The sequence below is a fragment of the Vulpes vulpes genome, chromosome 12 (genome assembly GCF_048418805.1).
Source record: "Vulpes vulpes isolate BD-2025 chromosome 12, VulVul3, whole genome shotgun sequence".
In the NCBI taxonomy this organism is placed as follows: Eukaryota; Metazoa; Chordata; class Mammalia; order Carnivora; family Canidae; genus Vulpes; species Vulpes vulpes.
In genome coordinates this window covers 119,452,398-119,472,331 of record NC_132791.1, presented here as the reverse complement: position 1 = coordinate 119,472,331, position 19,934 = coordinate 119,452,398, and the positions used below count along the sequence as shown (strand labels likewise).

The 19,934-nt window shown below is 45.9% G+C and overlaps 1 protein-coding gene across 2 annotated transcripts in view; it reads right to left on the bottom strand.

Moving 5' to 3' along the window:
• NXPE4 (neurexophilin and PC-esterase domain family member 4) overlaps positions 1-3,848 on the bottom strand; it is a 453,299-nt gene extending 449,451 nt beyond the window's left edge. Inside the window, exons 1-2 of one of the 2 annotated variants that reach the window (XM_025999198.2) lie at positions 3,700-3,846; positions 3,252-3,510 (exon numbers count right to left, since the gene is read on the bottom strand). The gene's annotated coding sequence lies outside the window, so the exon portion shown is untranslated. Of the gene's footprint in view, positions 1-3,251 lie in introns of both variants that reach the window. The other variant, XM_072729755.1, reaches the window with a different exon arrangement.
• Positions 3,849-19,934: the final 16,086 nt, after the last annotated feature.

Below are 19,934 nucleotides of genomic sequence, written 5' to 3'. Positions count from 1 at the left end.
GAAAATGGTTAAATAAATTATAGTGTATAACTACACGAGAATATTATGAAGCCTTTAAAGATCATGTTTTCAAAAAAGATTTAAAGATACAGGAAAACATTTATGATATGGAATTTAATTTTAAAAAGAAAAAGTAAAGAAAACTGCTTTCAAATATACAAAGGGCTGGAGATGGAAGATGGAGTTAACTTATTCTGAGTGGCTGCAGAGGGAGAAAGGGAAATAGTATCCATAAGAAAAGGCTACCAAGAAGCATACGGGGGAGGATTATAATTTTTCTAGTGGTTATAGATGTCCAAAGTGTAAAGGATGTCCTGGGCCAGTCATGCTTTCCCTGATATCAGAGGATTCCAAACTGAGGCAGGGCAACCACCAGATATGGGAAATGGCAAAGGAGCCCCAAACAGAATGTGACATTGGCCCAGAGAACCCATGAGGGTCCTTCCTCCTTTGATAGTATAAGATTGTGCTTGAAGCTTTTGTCTTCTAACCACGTATCTGAGCATGATCAGTGTCAGAGAAGATGAAACAGAAGAGGCATGAAGGGTGAAGGCATGAATTTCCCCAAGTGATAGCAGATGGGTCCTATCTTATTACAGCATGGTTGCCCCTCACTCAGACTACAGGGGTCAGTCTTTGGCCTTCCCAAATCAAGAGATTCTTTTCTCTTCCTTAGATGGCCTGTTTTGCACAGGACAACCCTCACATCCAGTCATTTTCTTCTAATCTACTTGGAGCCTATTGGTATCTTCCTTTTTTAAAGGTTTTGATTTATTTATTTTAGAGAGAGAGGGGTAGAGTGGGGAAGGAAGGAAATAAGCAGAGTCCTCACTGATTGCAGAGCCCAAATCAAGGTTGAATCTTACAGCCCTGAGATCCCTGAGCTGAAATCAAGAGTTGGACTCTTAACCCACCGAGCCACCCAGGCTCCCCCTGTGTGTATCTTTTCAGGATGGAGAGTTTTGGTGTTCATTGAAGTGATACAGAGTTGGAGAGTCAGAGCAGCCTGTGAGGACTTCCGCACCTCCTCAAAATTAGGTTCACTGTGGTGGTATACCTTACTACTTCATTAGCTGCAGATCAGGGTTATATGACATGTGTTTAGTTTATACAGGGACTTTGGAAGAGACTAGATTATAAGGCAGCTGATGACAGACCCCTGGAAAAGGCTGGAGAAGTTCTACTGTAAATACCTAAATAGAGATTTGTGTAAAACAACCTTGAAAGCAGAGTTTTTAAAAGGTCTAAGGAACACCTAGCACCCAGATCTTGATTTGTAACACCATTCTCCAATAAAAAGAAATTAAGGCTCTTCAGAGAGATGGCTGATTCTAGGTTTGGGGCAGAAACTACCTAAGTTGAGCCTGGATCATCTTGTAGTACAAGTAGGTAAGGAAGTGCTCAAAAAATAGATGGTTGAGCAGGTCCAAGGGACATAGGAGCCAACCTAAAAGAGCTCCCATTGGCCAAAGATGGAAAACTTTGAGCAACAGGCTAAATCATGTAGCATTTTGTTATAATGAAGTGATAAAATAATGTAGTGATATAAATGTTGATGTAAATAAATGAATGGGAAATAAGAGACAAGTTGGCAAAAGAATTCCAAATAATTTATGTAGGTCTTCTGCCCTCAATGAAGAGTTGCCTTGAGTGCAGCCTGCACAGTGACTTCCCCTCAGACAGGGCAGTATGGAAAAAGTGTAACTTCACAGTGGATTAACCCAAGAGACACACTCTCTGCCGAGTGATAAGGTCAACACCGACAGTGATACACCACGTATGTGATAGTAAGTACACTTTGCATGACATGAAGACAGCACATTTACCCTTTGTAGTCTTCCTTCCCAAACTCTTTATAGCCCCAGCCTAACCCTGAGGAAAACATCAACCAAATCCTAATTGAGGCACATTCTACAAAATATGCAGCCTGTCCCCCTCAAAACTGTCAAGGACACCAAAAAACTTTAAAAGTCTAGGAGTGGAACACCTGGATGGCTCAGTAATTGAGCATCTACCTTTGGCTCAGGGCACGATCGCAGTGTCCTGGGATCAAGTCCGCATCAGGATCCCCACAGGGAGCCTGCTTCTCCTTCTGCCTGTGTCTCTGCCTCTCTCTGTGTGTCTCTCATGAATAAATAAATAAAATCTTAAAAAAAAAAAAAAAGTCTAGTCCTGGGTGGCACAGTTGTTTGGGAGTCCAAGTGTCAGTTTTGGCTCAGGTTATGATCTCAGGGTCATGAGATCAAGCTCCATGTTGGGCTCCACAATTGACAGGGAGTCTGCTTAGGTCTCCCTTTCCCTCTGCCCTTCCCTCCCCCAGCATGTACTCTCTCTCTCTCAAAATAAATAAACAAATCAATCAATCAATGCTAAGGGCACCTGGATGATACATCACTGAAGCATTTGACTCTTGGTTTCATCTCAAGTCATGATCTCAAGGTGGAGAGATCAAGCCCCACATAAGGCCCCATACTCAGCGAGGTGTCTGCCTAAGACTCCCTCCCTTCTTCTCCCTCTGCCCCTCCCCACCCTCTGCATTTCTCTCTCTCTAAAATAAATAAATAATCTTTAAATTAAGAAAAAAAAAAGTCTAAGAAACTGTTACAGCCAAGAGCAGCCTAAGTAGACACAAGGACCAAATATAATGTGGTACCCTGAATGGGATCCTAGACGGTGAAAGGACATTGGTGAAAAATAAGGAGATCTGAATAAAATAAAAGCATTAGTTAACAAGTAGGTACCAATACTGGTTTGTTAATCACGACAAATGTACCGTACTAATGTAAGATATTGGCAATCGGGAGAATTGAGATGAGCTATATAGAACCCTCTGTACGATCTTCCAATTTTTCTGTAAATGTAAAACTATTCTACAGTATAAACTTCAAGCCTAAAGAAGAAACTAGAGGATTGGGCCTGTGTGAGCACTTTATGGAAGCTGAGTGAGGCTAGATGCTCAGAGAAAGAAACAAATCAGATGAATTTCCAACATTGGGAAACCACCAAGAACAAAGCAATAGGCCAGGAGAATGGGGGCATTTGGGGGTTTTTGCCTGGTTCCTGCTGGAAATGCTCCAGCTTACCCTGTCCTCCAAAACTGCGAGTCTGTCTGGGTTGACAGCAAAGCAAACCGGAGCAAGGATCAGAGGCTTTGTGTTAAGCAAGACAAAACTAAGCTCTGAAACTCTGCAGTCCACCAGCCGCTTGAAAACCTGCTATTTCCTATAGTCCCAACTCCAGGACTCACTCACCTGGAATAAAGTCGTTCTTTCATTTCTAACAAATAGCTGTGCGAGTCGGGGGCTCCCGCGCCTTCCAACCCAGAAGATGGGGTGTAGACCAGGAGTCGCGAGCAAGGCTACAGGTCCGCGAGGCATCATCTGGAGTGGGAACGAGCACATCTTCATCTTACAATTGCCAATTCACGTCTCTTGGAAGCAGAGAAACTGGAAGTCGAAAAGGAGGATTTGGCACCGTCCCTGGCTTCTGCCGTCCTTGTGACACTGAGGACTGGAGAAATCCAAGAAAAAAGAGGCCCGGGCATGAATGAAAGGCTGGGAAGCCAGACACATCCTTTTCTCAGCAACGGGAAGACCAAAGTTTAAAAGGGCAGAGCATAGTGTCCTGTGACCAAAGCCCCGTGCGCTTGTGCCCTGACCCCGATTCTGGTCCCCTGTGGGTCCAGCTCCCCATCCTCACCCGTAATCCGCCAGAGCTTGGGCTCACTTCATGCCGGAACTCCTTCCTCCCAGAGCTTTCTCTGGAGCTGGTGGTTCTTTGAGCCCAGAGGGTGCCCTCAAGCAGCGCCTACTTATTTCTCCCACTTGCTCACATCCCAAGGAAAAGAAGTAGAGAAAAAAATTTGGGGGGTCTTATGATTAAAAAATTGGCTGGGCGATGTTTTATGCATGCATCTGTTATGCTAAAATAACCATCCTTTCCAACCAGGCCCACCTGCTGTCTTTTTCAATTTTAAGTATTTCTAAGTAGCAATCAAATCAGTATAATTTGTTCTTTATCTCGGCAAAACCATTGTGAAAGAAAAATGTGACCATTATGTTACATCAGGGAAAAATACAAGCCCTTTATTTGCAGCCTTCTCTATACTCTATCAGATCTCACAGTTGTCATTATGCCAGTTGTATTTAATGTTGTTCAAATGAACAGAGCTTTCTTTAATCACTACAGCCTTCTTTCCCCTAAATGCTTTTTCCAAGGTTATGGTTTTCAGAGATAAATACATAAATACCAATGTTATGAATACGTTAAGGGTATCCAAGAGACAGCTTTCAGGATTTGTAGCAAGAACCTGCTGTCACTGGAGTCACACAATAGCTGGCTGATGTTTTGAGTACGAAGTTACTGGGTATTAGGAGAAGGCCTGATACCCTGCTCCGCGGCAGAAGGCTATTTTGAGCGGATCACAATAGACTACTCAGCAAACGCTGGCTCTGTAAATCTGGTGTCAGGATCCTCAGTGCTAATAACCAAAGGCACAAGTCCAGAGCCCTGAGCACTGGCCCTTCAGAGCTGGGTCACGGTGATCCGGGCTGGGGCTTTGGATCACACCTGCGGGCAGGGGCCTCACGTGGACCGGACACCGAAGGCAGGCCAACGTGCGGGCTGAGGGCAGGATTTCACGCCATCTACTGCAATGTATTTTATTTGCCATTTGCAAATTAGGAACAAGAGGTTTAAAGAGGTCAGAGGACTTGCTCGAATGCGAATGTCCAGTTAGCAGCAGAAGTGGGATTAGAACCCAAGTCAGCCGAAATGCATTTCTGCTTCACTACTAATTGGAGCGCGTCAGCCTTTTAGCAGACCTCACATGGGACGGTTCCAAGCTTATACAAATCTTGCATTTATTCATTCAGACATTCCCTAAGCAAATATTTACTCTTTGCTGAGATGCTGCGAATAATAATTATCAATAGCTAATATTTTTGAGTGCCTGCGTCCTTCTAAGCACTTGGTGTACACGAAATCACTTGTCACTCCCAGTCACCCTAAGGGGTAGGTGCTATCACAATCCCCATTTCACAGATGAGGGACATAAGGCACGGCAAGGTTAAATAGCTTGCCCAAGGTCACACACAGAGAGGAAACCAGGATTCACAAGCAGCGGACTGAGTGGCGTCAGCACCCTGAATCATTGCAAAGGAAAAATATGTCCATATCATCGTAAGTGCTGAAAAAAAAAAAAGTGTGGATTGAGTAAAGCATTGTATTTTGCCCCTGAGAAACTTACAACACAGAGAGGAAACATCTATGTAAACAAATAACTGAAATGCAAGATATGATATAATGTGTCAAAAGGAAAACATAAACAAAAACTAAGGGAGAAGAAGTGATGAATTCCAGCCAGGGATGGGGTGGGGAGCAGAGCAGGGGAAGAGGGAAGGAGGGAAGGATGGGCCATGGGACCAGCAGGGGGGTGGGGGGGCAGCCACACTAGGTCCCCTCTGACCCCATCCATAGGGCAGATCGCGAGATGCCACCCCACCTTCTTGGGTCCAGTAGGAGAATCACGGCTCTACTTTTAACTCAAAGGGTTACATCCGGATCTAAAGGAGAGAATGTAAGCAAATGTGATTTATAAGCTACAAGTCCCCTATTGATTTGATGCATAACTGGTGGACTGTGAGCTCCTGGAGGGCAGGAAAGACATCTTATTCATTGGTGGCATGATCTTCGCTCAGCTTGGGGTCTGACGTGTGACAGGCATTGTTGGCTCATAGAAGGGAGGGCGGGAGGAGGAGGGAGGGAAGGAAAGAAGGGAGAGTAGGTTAGGAGGAGGTAAGAAGAAGGAAGTGGGAGTGGAGCGAGAGAAAGAGGAGGATAATTAGTTAAGAGGTAAGAAAGGATGTTGTGTCAGTCAGGGCCCTCCAGAGAAATAAAAACAGGGAGATCGCACTCATGTTCCCATGCAAGTACGTGCGCGCTTACATGCATTAAGAGATTTAAGTCACTGGTTCTTGCACTTGAGAGAGCTGGCAAGTCTGAGATCCACAGGGCAGGCTGGAAATGCAGGCAGTAGTTAACGCTGTAGTCTTAAGGCAGAATTTTTTGGGGGGACGGGAGGATCTCAATATTTGCTTTTAATGCCTTCAACTGATTGGACAAGGCCCACCCACATTACGGAGGATGATCTCTTTTACGTAAAGCCAACTGATTATAGATGCTAACTACGGCTATAGAACACCTTCACAGCAACACCAAGATTAGTGTTTGATTAAGTAACTGGGTAGTGTACCTAGCCAATCTGACACACAAAACTATCACAGATGCCATTCCAAGAGGAGAAACCGGTACAGCACGGCACAGAGGCAAGGAACAGAGGCCGAAATTAGAAATTAACCTTTACCTTGGGGATTTGGCCAGGGGTCTGGGAGGAAGGAGGGGCTGCCAGCTAGCTAGAAGGCATCGCAGGTGGCTGGAGACAGCTGAAGGAACATGGGTACTTACGGGGTATCTGCTTTTCCATGTGGGGTGGAGATGTGGAACTTGAAAGTGTGGATTCAGGAGCCCCCCTCCCAGACCTCTAAAACACAACTCCAAGGTGGCCCCAGCAATAGGGACTTTAAGCTCCCAGGGGATTCAGACATAACCAATCAAGACTGAAGACCTGAGGTCAAATTCTGCACCCACCACTCACTAGCCAGGTGCCCGTTGAGAAGCTACCTTCCCAGAGCCTTGGTTTTTCCATCTATAAAATGGACCTCGTCGTAACACATCCAGGGTGGTTGTGGGTGTAACATGTGTAAGGAAAAGGCAGAGGGCAGCAACTCACAGGTGCACCGCAGGCACGCGTGGAACTGGAAATAGCACGTTGGCACAGCCAGTACTATGGGGTGCTATGGGGCCTGGCGGCGTCTGCTGCCGAAAGGCTCTGGATGGCTCGTTGGGAGGCCATCCACCCTGGCCTCGAACCACAGGGAGCCCACTGCTTGTAGAGACACTGGTAAGGGCACGGGCTTCGGAGTCTGTGACCAGTTCCCTCCGTATCACTGCTGGGACACAGAATAACCTCGGGAGTGCCAGCCTTGCCTTGCAGCTCAGGAAATGCCGCAGAACTCAGCCACGGCCCCCGAGCCTGTGCAAGGCCGCTGCTTCTGAGGTTGGAGCTGGTATGTGGTTGCCCTTTTTCGCTGCTGCTGGTTTCGTTGTTCCTCTTATACCCAGAGTGTCACAAAGAAGCATCCTCATCTGTACAGCCAGCATGCCTGGGCCTCTGTGGGCTTCTGCATGTCTACGGAGGCCTCGGAAAACTAACACCAAGGTATCGAATGAGCTAGAAGGCAGCAGGCTTGAGAGACAAGAAGCTTGGGCTGGTCTTATGGCTTCCCAGCTCCATGAGCTTAGGGAAATTGTTTAATCTCTCTGAGCCTCAGTTTTATCATCTGTAAAATGGGGAAGATAATATCTGAGTTTTCAGGTCATGGGGATCAAATGGGATAATATGGCACAGGATGGTGGCCGGAGTCCCTCTCTTCTGCAGTTCTCTCTTCAGGTGAGGCAGAGCCACGCTCTGGGAACTGCCTGCATCTTCCCACCTCTGTCCCAACACGCATGTGCATGCACGCACATTTGTCATTTGTCTGGCTGATATCCTTTTCATGTTAGGATAAAACTGTGCGTTTGGGCAGCCCCAGTGGCTCAGTGGTTTAGTGCTGCCTTCGGCACAGGGCGTGATCCTCGAGACCCTGGATCGAGTTCCACGTCAGGCTCCCTGCATAGAGCCTGCTTCTCCCTCTGCCTGTGTCTCTGCCTCTCTCTCTGTGTCTCTCATGAATAAATAAATAAAACCTTAAAAAACACACACACACACACACACACAGCTCATTTAAAAGGTTATTCTAGGGGCACCTGGGTGGCTCAGTTGGTGAAGCATCTGCCTTTGGCCCAGGCTATGATCTCAGGGTGGTGAGATGGAGCCCCACATCAGGCTCCCTGCTTAGCGGGGAGCCTGCTTCTCCCTCTGACCCCTCCCTAACACTCATGCGCACGAATAAAATCTTTTTTAAAAAAAAGTTATTATAACTGCACTGTGGATGATCCAAACATATTTAAATAGAGTAACATTTGCAATGGAAACGAGAGAGAGCCTGGAAGACTCAACTGCTTTGGAGTCTGCACATTTGACAAACAGCCCGGCTGCAGCTGGTTCACCCCAGTCAAGTCCCCTCGCTTCTCTGAATGACTCCTTCTTCTCCTATGAAATGGGGACTGTCCTGGGGGAAGGAATGGGACAACAAGGCACAGGAAACAGTACAAATACAGATGTCAGCTAATCATGCCAAGCAAGTGTCTGCTTGTTGGAATGTGTGCATCAGAGGAATTTTCTAGAAGCCACAGCCGTCTCTGCTCTGGCTATCCACAGCAAATCAGAGGGCGAGTTGCACTGGCCTTCCCAGAGGCTGGTCTGGCTGTGGGACCTGGGCTGCGGTGGACGGACAGCTCAAGGGCCTCCAAACTAAAGGGAATTCTCAAGTGACCACAACCAACCACCGTGCACTGGAAATCCTTAATTGGTGTAACTATTTAGCTTGCACACGTCTTTCCCCCCTCCTCACCCCGACCACACACTCCTATACCTTTGATTCTCAATCTTCTCAAGAGAGAGGCAACTCGTGAGATCACAAAGTGGGTGTAGGTGTTATTCTGGAATCCATCTTCCGGACCAGGGTGTGCTCAGCTCAGCGTCCTCGGCCCTTTCTATTCAGGACCGTGCAGTGTTTTGAGAGGGGCACTGAGTCATCAAAAAGACAGATAGCCTATTTTGTCTCTAGCCCTACTTGCGAAGGCAGGAAAATAGATTATACTCTATTTTACCAAGATGTGTGACTGCACAGGTGAGGACAAAAGGGGTGTTTTCTCAGGAACACTCAGTTAATCAGAGAATTCAATTCACCACCGCTGCCGTTGCCACAAACATTGTGTAATTGAGATGTTAGACCAAGTGATTAAACATTGTCAGGGATGGAAGGGGTGAGAGTGTTGGGATTCATCTAATTAGATGGTCCTTGGGGCTAGGGTAGAACAGGGAGTCTAATCGGAGCTAAGAAGGAGACCCCAACATGAGCTCCGACATGTGCTGAGAGCCACGCAAAACACCTCAGGCTCTTGGGGCACCTGGTGGCTCAGCGGTTGAGCATCTGCCCTCAGCCCAGGGTGTGATCCCAGGGTCCTTGGATCGAGTCTTGCACCAGGCTCCCTGCATGGAGCACGCTTCTCCCTCTGCCTGTGCCTCTGCCTCTCTGTGTGTCTCTCATGAATAAATAAATAGAATCATTAAAAAAAAAAAAGTCAGGATGATCCCATTTGCTTCCAGCAGCGACTCTGTTTAACTCCCATTTTAAAGATAAGGAGCCTGAGGCTCGGGAAGGTGATGCGATTTGCCAAGCTGACAAATATGGCACAGTTGTCTGACACCAAGTTTCCATACTTTATCCACAGTTATGGCAAGATCAAAGGGAAAAAAAGCACACGGAATCCTCCTCCTATTGAATACTGGGGGTTTATAACAATGACAGATTGAAAGGCAGTTCTTCCAAAGTTTATCTTCAGATGTTCCAACAGAAAAATGGCCAGTTCCAGCACTGCAGGTCCTTTGTCCTTGTCCCTGAAGTGACGTTGGAACCTGGTAGATGAAAGGGAAGGCGGGCAGAGCAAACGCCACTCAGAGCGTGGAGGATGGGAGGTGGTCAGCTTTGAGAGGAAAGGAGGGGGCCTCTTCCCTCATCCCTCCTACACACCTCCTCCTCCCACTGTTCCTAAGGTCATCTATCCCACCCCAATTCTTTTTCTTCATTTTTAAGAATTTATTTATTCATGAGAGACAGAAGCAGAGACACAGGCAGAGGGAGAAGCAGGCTCCCTGCAGGGAGCCCAATGCAGGACTCGATCCCAGGATCCCAGGATCACGACCTGAGCCAAAGGCAGATGCTCAACCACTGAGCCACCCAGGCATCCCTGTCCCACCCCAACTCTAAGACAACTCTCTCAGGACCCCCTGGCAGCCCTTGGAGAGGCAAACTGGCTCTGGAGAAAATCTAAATCATTAAGAAACATAATAATAACTGACTTTACTAGTAATACTGGGGAAGAGGGATAAAAAATGAAGAAATATTCTGAAAAGTTTTAAATGGAAGAAGAATACAGTCAAAATGCTTTCTACATAACACCTCCTTGATTTGAAGTACTTATGCCAGAAATCCCTCCCAAGATGCCTCAGGATGTGAATAATTCAGATTTTACATTTTTTACAGCTTCTGAAATAATAGCATTCAGTATTTATTAGAATATAATAACGTGCTTTAAAATTTATTTATATTATACAAACATTATACTAGTACATAATAGTATAGGATTATATGAATTATAATATTTAGATCCTATTATTTTACTATTATAAAAATAACAGTATTTTGCACCAACAAAAAAATGCCACCACTTTTGTACTTAAGCATAGCATAGCACCCGTAATGCTGGAACACCCAAAACCAGTATTACCATCATGAATTATGTTCTTTTTTCTGCATCACCTCCCACAAGGCTGGCAAATATTTTTACAGCTCCTTGAGAAGAACCTTCTTTGCACATTAGCTCATTCGCTCCTCCCATCAACAGTACGATGAAACAGGAATTATTTCTATACACATTCTGCAGATAAGAACAGAGTCTCTGTGTCATCCAGTCTGAAAGTGTCTGAGACAGGACTTGAACTCGGGTTCAGGAACTCCAGATCCCAAGCTTTTAAGAAAAAAAAAAAAAAGATTTTATTTATTTATTCATGAGAGACACAGAGAGAGAGGCAGAGACACAGGCAGAGGGAGAAGCAGGCTCCATGCAGGAAGCCCAATGTGGGACTCGATCCCAGGATCCCAGGATCCCAGGATCACGCACTGAGCTGAAGGTAGGTGCTCAACTGCTGAGCCACCAGGTGCCCCCGGATCCCAAGCTTTGACCCTGTTTCCACAGCCTTCCAACCGTGCTTTCTTCCGACAGTGGCCTGAGCCTCGAGTGAGGCTTCCAGGTGCTGCCTCTTGTCACCCAGCCTGCTCAGTTCCCTGTCCAGCGCTCCCGCCTTTCCAGAGGGACAGGGGCAGCCAGGGGGCCATGCCCAACACTGCCCTAGGGGGACAGGGGCGGGGGGAGGGGGCACAGCCAACATTGCCCCAGGGAGATGGGGGGGGGAGGAGGGGGCCACGGCCAACATTCCCCAGGGGGACAGGTGCCGGGGACCATGATGAACCCAGCCCGGCCAGTGCCCGAAGCCTCCAGCTGGCTCCCAGCTGAGGCAGGGGGCGGGGGTGCTAGGGCTGCCAGGACAGAAAGGTTACAGTCATTTTCCCGGGAGGGTGATCAATAACGTACACAAATAGTCGTTTTTCACTCAGAGACCTCTTGACAAGGACTGGGAGCGGGAGCTACAGACGCACTGGGAGGGAGGGCACCCTCCTTTCTTCTGGCTTCAGGTCCCAGCCGCACCCACCCGAGGCCGCACAGGTGGAGGAAGACTGCCCCCCACCCAGCGACGCCTTAGGGAAAATCAGGCAGAGGGAGGGGTGGCCGCAGCCTCGAGGATCCTGGCCAGGGACCCAAGGGTGCCTGGGATGACGGCGGAAGGTCTGGAGGAGGCCCAGGGAAGGGGACGCCCAGCGGGTGACAGTGGCTCATGGCAGTGGAGCTACAGGCAGGGCCGGCCTCACGGTGTGGCCGCGGCTGCTCTGGGCACACAGGGACCTGCGCTCAGAAGGGAGCCACATGCCTGGGCTTTAACCATCCGTAGGGGTCACCTGAAATTTTTTTTTCTTTAAGATTTTATTTATCTGGGGACCCTGGTGTGGCTCGGCGGTTTGGCACCTGCCTTTGGCCCAGGGCATGATCCTGGGGTCCTGGGATCGAGTCCCACATCAGGCTCCCTGCATGGAGCCTGCTTCTCCCTCTGCCTGTGTCTCTGCCTCTCTCTGTCTGTCTCATGAATAAATAAATAAAATCTTTTTTAAAAAAAGATACTAAAGATATCGGTAATGACTTCAGATCTTTACCCCTCCCAGGGAAACTAGAACACTTTACAGAAAATGATCCTTAACACAAAGCAGTTACTAGTAGATGGATTTCAAGTACTTGCAAAAGTCAATAGGATAATAATAATAATGATGATAATAAATAGCCATGATTTATTGAATGCCTACATTGCCAGAGGTGAATAATAAATATTCTCTCTAATCCTTACATCAACTCTGAAAGGAACAGAGTATCACCTCTGTTTCACAGAGGAAGAAATTTCGGCTCAGAGAGACATCTCGTCTATAGTCATGTAACCAGTAAGAAGATGGGATTTGGATTCACATTTTTCTGACTCCCGGTAGTAAATTTAGTGCAGAATAGTATCTTACTGTCCCTATGCGTAAGGACGATAATGGATTTAAGAAGGAAGCCAAGAGGGCCTTGATTAAAAAAAAGAGCTCTTCCAGGCTTCCATGCCCAGGCCCAGAGGACTGCTGAGATGCTGGGCAGGGTGCGGTGCACTTAGCCCGGCACGGAAGGGGAGGGTGGTCCCCGCACTGGCAGTTGAAGCTGGCCTCTATTCATCAAGAGCAATGTGACTGCAGAACAGCCCACCCAAACCATCCATGGGGCTTCTAATTAAGGTTGCTGGTAGCTTAGGTCACGGAGAATTGATTCATAAATTAAAAAAAAAAATTTAAAGTCTCTTTGTGCAAACACTGTGCCAGCACTGGTGGATCAGAGTAGATGAAACAGAGGTGTTTCCCCGGCCCCACTGAATCTGCAGTCCTGGTAGGGCTGTCGCTTCAAATGTCTTTGACCACAAGCCAGATTAAGAAATACATTTTACAAAAAAAAAAAAAAAAATTAAATTAAAAAAAAAGAAATACATTTTACAAGTCAACCCAACACACATGACCAGTACATACACACACACACACACTCACACACTGAAACAAAAGCTTCACAGAGCATTACTAATCCTTACTACAAAGATACACTATTACATGTCCTCTTATGTTCTTTTTTTTAAATACTGGTCATGAACGATTGGATGGACTTCACGAATGACCCATGAATCACAGAAAAAATCCAAGTAAAAGATGCAATAGAGTAAGTAGTAACATGCTAATAAGTTCTAAGTTTCTGGAAGCACATCCCAGGAAGAGACCCTTCCCCAGACAGAGGGATCGGGGTAGACTTCCTGGAAGAAATGATCCCTAAGCTGGAGTGTGAATCGAAGAAAGGTAAGCAAGAGCCAGATGATGCAGGGATCATCACATTCTATAAAGGAATTTGGACTTAACCCCATGAGCCATGGAAAGTCACTGAAGGGTATGAAACAGATATAGGAAGAACTATTGATAGATACTCCAGTTCTCCTTTTAGGCACAGGTTTGACATACATTTTCCTCCCCCTTTTGAAGTTAAATGCAGCCATGGGATTGTTCTGGTCCAATGAAACAGGAGCCAAAATGAGATGTGCTACTGTGCGTGGAAGCTTTATTTTTACTTTTTTAAAGATTTTATTTATTTATTCATGAAAGACACAGAGAGAGGCAGAGACATAGGCAGAGGGAGAAGCAGGCTCCATGCAGTGAGCCTGATCGGGACTCTATCCCAGGACCCCAGGATTATGACCTGAGCCAAAGGCAGATGCTCAACGGCTGAGCCACCCAGGTGCCCCTACATGGAAGCTTTAAAAGCCAAGGAACAGTTTGCCATGTTTATTTTCCCCTGCCATAGTGACCCTTCAAAGAGAATTCAGCAATTGTAAGTGAAAGAACAGAAAGCAGTGTGATTCATTGAAGTCAGTGGTGAGTACTAAGAAAAAAAAATGAAACAAAGAAATGAGATATAGAAGTGTCTTCTGGGGGCTTCTGGGTGGCTCAGTTGGTTAAGCACCTGCCTTCGGCTAAGGTCATGGTCCTGAGGTCCTGGGATCAAGACTGGCATCAGGCTCCCTGCTCAGTGGGGAGTCTACTTCTCCCTCTACCTCTCCCCACCCCCTCTTGCTCTCTTTCACTATCTCTCTCTCAAATAAATAAAATCTTTTAAATAAATAAATAAATAAATAAATAAATAAATAAATAAATAAAAGTATCTTGTGAAGATTCACTGAAAAGGTAATTTTGAGTAGAGAGTTGAAGATAAAGGGGTTAAGGATGCCTGGGTGGCTCAGTGGTTGAGGGTCTGCCTTTGGCTTGGGGCCTGGTCCTGGGGTCCTGGGATTGAGTCCCTCATCGGGCTCCTCGCAGGGAGCCTGCTTCTCCCTCTGCCTGTGTCTCTGCCTCTCTCTGTGTCTCTCATGAATAAATAAATAAAATCTTAAAAAAAAATAAAGATACAGAGGTTAGCCATGCAGCTATCCAGAGGGATAGCATACCAACCAGAAGGAACAGCAAGTGCAAAGGTCCTGAGGCAGAAATGTACCTGGTGTGTTTGAGGAAAAATTAAAGAGCAGACTTGGCTGGAGTAAACCAAGGGAAGTAGAGTGGGCAGTATTTCTCAGGCCTTCCGACTACAGAGTGTTTTCTCTAGGAGCCACAAGCTCTGAGACTGGATCCACAAAACGCTCTTCAGGAAATAAGATCCTAGACTACCTCAGTTTAGGAAATAGGCAATGACATGGGTAGACCTTGAGGGCATTATGCTAGCAAAATTAGTCGGGTAGAGAACAACACAGTGTATGAACTCACTTACCTACAGAATCTAAAAAAAAAACAAAACAAAAAACAAAAACAAAAATCAAACTTCTAGAAAAAGAGATCTGACATGTGGTTACCAGAGATGGGCAACTGGGAGAAGGGAACAGGAGGAAGGGGCTCGAAAGGTACAGACTTTCAGGTGTAAGTACTGGGAACGTAACGCATAATAGGACTAATGTTAATACTGCTTTATGGTGCATTCGAAATTTGCTAAGAGAGTAGATCCTCGAAGTTCTCCTCACAAGGAAAACAATGTGTAGTTAGATGACCTAATGGATGTTAAATTTATAGCCGTAATTGTTTTTGCAACAAATGTATGTCAAGTCATTAGGTTGTAGACCTCGAACTTATACAGTGCTGTCTGCCAAGTAGAGCTCAGTGAAATGAAGAAAAAAGGGGTTTACTTTTTCTTTTTTTTTTATTATTTATTTTTTCATCATTTCTTTTTTTTCCCCCATTTCATTGTTTTTTCTCATACCATGCAATGAATGGTTGTGGGGCTTGGAGGAACAGAATATTCTTCGCTTCTCAGAGGGGTCCCCAGAAGCTAACCTGCTGGGATCAGGACTCTTGGTGACTTCTGCAAAAATGATATTACCATCTGTGGTCAGAGAGGAGAACCGTCAGACCTCCTCCTTCCCCTTCCTCCTGAGAAGCAACTTGCTTTAAGCAAACAAGTTGTACTGAGTGGCTGAGATTTTAAATCTTTTCTTGCTAAAAATAAACCTATTGTGGAAAATCCCAAAAGATGAAGCGCATCTCTAACCTCAGGGGGTGGAGCTACCCTCCCTCATGTGCAAGGAGCTGGGCTTCCAGCTCTTATCATTAGCAGTAATCTGGGGTCAGGAGGGGTCGCCTGGCTGTTCTCAGCTACGTGGGCTGCTTGCTGATTTCCTGGGGCCCTTGAGAGAAAAACACAAATTTTGCTTTAGAACAGTGCCTGTGTTTATTTAACAGTAATGATCCTTTCCTTAAGATTCTTGAATGCATGGCTCTCCCTATAGTCCTAAAACCCACCTCGTCCCTGATCACTCCAATGCCTGCATTCCAGAGGGTCCAGAAGTTCAAGGCCATGGTTACCTCCCTCTAGCCAGGACCGAAGGAAAAACAAAAACAGTTCTCACTGTCTTCTCCAGGGTTTCCAGAAATAAGGGATGGAAAGCTTCACCTTTCAGAAGCAATCTGCAGGGACAAAGGGGCCCAGAGCACCTCTGCTCCTGCCGTCCCCGGCTGCCTGGTTCTCGCCACCCCGCACACATGCTTAATAGTAAGAGCTGCCTTGTGTCTGCTCTACACCAGGCTCTGTACGAAGGGCTGAGTTTATTTTGATCTTTCTTTGCTGCAAAGTCACACACTTATTCCCAGTCGGTCTCCTGGTCACAGCAGGGACCTAGAGCAACAGTACAGTTGGATTGGAGCAACCCCAAACCCCAGCATTGGAAAATAAGCCTAAGGCACATCTACCACCAAACATTTTAAGTCATTATATCCTGGTCTGTAACATCAATTAAGCTGCTGCTAGATGCTGGAGAGTAAATTATGAATTAGGCATGGTTTCTGCCTACTAGTACAGATATATAGATGTAGATATATATAGTATACGTCTGTGTGCATATATATAGGATATATGAATGAATGAATAATAAAGTCTGACTCTTGCATGATACATGCATGAAAAGCTAGAGGAAGGAACAGTTAGGGATGAGGGGATGTGCAGTGAAGGAAGAAAATCAGAAAGATCAAAGTAATAACATTTGCTTGGACCTCAGAGGATGAGCGAAGGAGGGCATCACAGATGGAAGGAGCGGCAAGGACCAGCACTCAGCCTGCATCCTGTCCCCCAATGTAGTTCACAGGAATCAGGTAGTGAGTCCAGGGGGGGGGGCTTTCACCACCCCAGGAAGCAGAGCTATAGCATCCTATCCCTGTGTGAAGGACCAGTCATCACCACACCGTCACAGACACATCTAAAGACAACCATGTTCAAGGCCTGGGCCTAGTACAGGACCTGCAAATACACATAATACTAATAAGTTATAATAACCAAAGGGATTTCTTGAACATCTGATACATATAGGAACCAACTGAGCTTTTCATGCTTATATTCTAACTTATTCTCCCAATAAACCTATGCTATTCCCATTTTATAAATAGAGGAATGGGGACACCTGGGTGGCTCAGCAGTTGAGTTTCTGCCTTTGGCTCAGGCATGATACTGGGGTCAGAGATTAAGTCCCACATTGGGCTGGCTGCGGGGAGCCTGCTTCTCCCTCTGCCTATGTCTCTGCCTCTCTCTCTCTCTCTCATGAATGAATAAATAAATCTTTATAAATAGAGGAATTGAAGTCCATAGGCAAAGCCCCTACTGTAAGGAACTCACAAATGAGCTGCAGGGATAGGACGCGTGCTCAGAAAGATAAGCAGCAACTGGTAACAATGACTAACACTTATTGAGCACTCGCTATATCATGGGTGCAGCGCCAAGGGCTTTACATGCATTCATCACAAAGTTTTGCAATTCCTGTATGAGGTGGATGCTGTTATTATACCCATTTTACAGAGAAGAAAATTGAACCACAGAAAGGTTATGGAGCTTGCCCAAATCACACAGCTACTCTAACTCTAGAGCCTATAACTTACAAGCCCCTATGCTTGATAGTTCACTTCTACCCACCTGTGCTATGCCCTATGAGGTGGAGAGAGCAGATATGAGGAACCTGATGAGGGAGCTCACATTGCTGGTGTCACTGGTGAGTGTGGCTAAGCTGAGCCTTCTAGGAAGGGTGGGCTTCAGATAGAAGAAAGAAGCTGGTATGGCCACAGGTGGGACACAAACTGGTTTCGCTCCAAACAGCAGTCTCCAAGAAGTTGCTAAGGGTGGCATCTACATCCTTCAAGATTTCACTCCATCCAGGGGCTCAGTTGGTTGACCATCCAACTCTTGGTTTGAGCTTATGGGTCATGAGATTGAGTCCTGGGTCAGGCTCCACTCTCAGCAGGGGAGTCTGCTTGAAGATCCTCTCCCTCAATCTCTCTCATGTGCATGCAATCTCTCACTCTCTCAAATAGATAAATGAAATCTTTTTTTTTTTTTTTTTAAAAAGAAAGACAGAAACAAAGGAAAAGAAAAAAAGATTTCACCCCATCCAGAGTCTGACAGTCTGGCAAACTGGAGCACTTGATTTTCTTAGCTCACCAAAAAAAGAGTCCTATTTCAGAGACTATTAACATTTAGCATATATAAACTCGGAATGCCAGCTTATTTTTTAATCAAGAATTATATTCTCCTGAGACAGAGTAATTCTGTCCATTTGACTAGTACATCCTTTCATGTAGAAAGCCAACTCTTAATCAGGTAATAGCTTATATTTGCTGAGTTCTTACTCTGCAAAACATGCACGAAGCATTATCGAAATAAGGAAAACAAGAGAAGTAGATATAGCTAATATGTAACGGCATTACACTAAGAGGAACGGATGTGTCTATCTCCCCAACAAAGATGGTCCAGCCAGTGAGACAGGAATATTTGAAGTAGGACGGCCATGAAGTTCACTTCGTCACTATAACAGGACCAGCCATCAGATTAGTCTGATGGCCCAAACTCTGTCTCCTTTGTATGGTCACTGCCTTGGTGACTCTCTTTTCTTTTCACATTATGGCTGAGCAGTGTCACTTCTGATTAACACATGCTTCCCGTAGGTGTGTTAATACATTCAATCAGGTTACTGTCAAGCATTGCCGCCCAGGGAACTATTCTGTCTCCTGAAGGTGACTTTGCATATCTCTGCTCTGTACAGATCTTGAAGTTGAATTCTCAGCAGACAATCCTAGTTCCCTCACCTACAGATTCTTGGGAGATGCCTCACTTCAGCCTCCATATACAGACAACATCAAACAAAGACACCCAACATCCTGGAAAGCAATGCATTTTACTGAGGCAGAAAAACTGTGCAAGGAAATTAAAATTGGAGACGTGGGTTGAACCATGGAGCACTGAATACCAGAGTCATAACTGTCAAAAATCACCTCTGAAGTCTCCTATTGTCCAGATACCAAGTGGATTGAAGCACAAGGAAAAACATGTGTCTACCTGTCTACTCATGTGCACACACATGCACAGAGCACCTGCCCTTTATGAGCTTTTATTTCAGAGTAGACATTATCACATCACCTGCAGGATCATAAATTCATTTACTCATTTCTAAATTCATTTTTGTCATTCACTCCATCTGCACATATTTATTGGGTGCTTTCTACGGGTAAGGGACTACTCTCAGACAGGCATCTTCTGATCTGTCAGTAGCTCTATCTCCTCCTCCAGCCTTCACACAGAAGAATAGACTCAGGAAATGGAGGAAATGGGGTGGTACCTACCCCGCAACCTGACCACACTCAGCCCCTCCACTCCAAAAGAGGTACTGAAGTGGGGAAAATTATGAAAGATACAACCATACATCATTTCCGCTCCAAATCCAAAGCCTGCTTAGGGTTGGAGAAGGTGGAACAGATGAAGTCTGAACCTGATTGGGGATTTGAATTTTAAACTTGACTGGACTGTGTCTTTCAAATACCAAAGGTGACCATAAAATTAAAGACGTCGTCTAAGGTGCCAAAGGGCAGAAAGAGAACATAGTCGAAAGCAGACACTGGAAAATAAGAAACTTAAACCTAGTCCATAAACATTGACATGATTCTTGGTTGGTCCAATTCGTCCCAACCCAACGCCCCCCCTGTGGTCTCTCCTCCACTGGCTCTCACCTAGACCTGTGCAAAGGCCTCCTGCCAGGCTCGTCTCCACCCCCTCCTGCCCTGATCCTGGCTGCTTTCACAGCCAGTCTTGGTCTTGAAAAACCTTGTGATCAAGTTCGCCCCCTGCTTAACACCTTCTGTTGTCTTCCCGTTGCTCTGAACTAAGGCAGACCACCACAGCCGAGTTTATGGTTAAAAGGACATCCTTGGGAATCAGATGCGCTGGGTTTAATCCTGGCTTTTATCCTAGCTTTTGGCCAGTAAATGGTTGCTCCCATCACCGTGCCTCCTCTTTCCTCTGTAAAATGGGGATAATGTTGGAATCGGGACCTCCTGGCCCAGTGGTGAGGATCAGATGAGTAGATAAGCGTTAAGCCCTTAAAACAGTGCCCGGCTCACAGCGATGGCTGCACAGTGTCCCATGCTGTCGTTATCTTCGGGAGCTGGAGATCTGAGGCTTAGTTA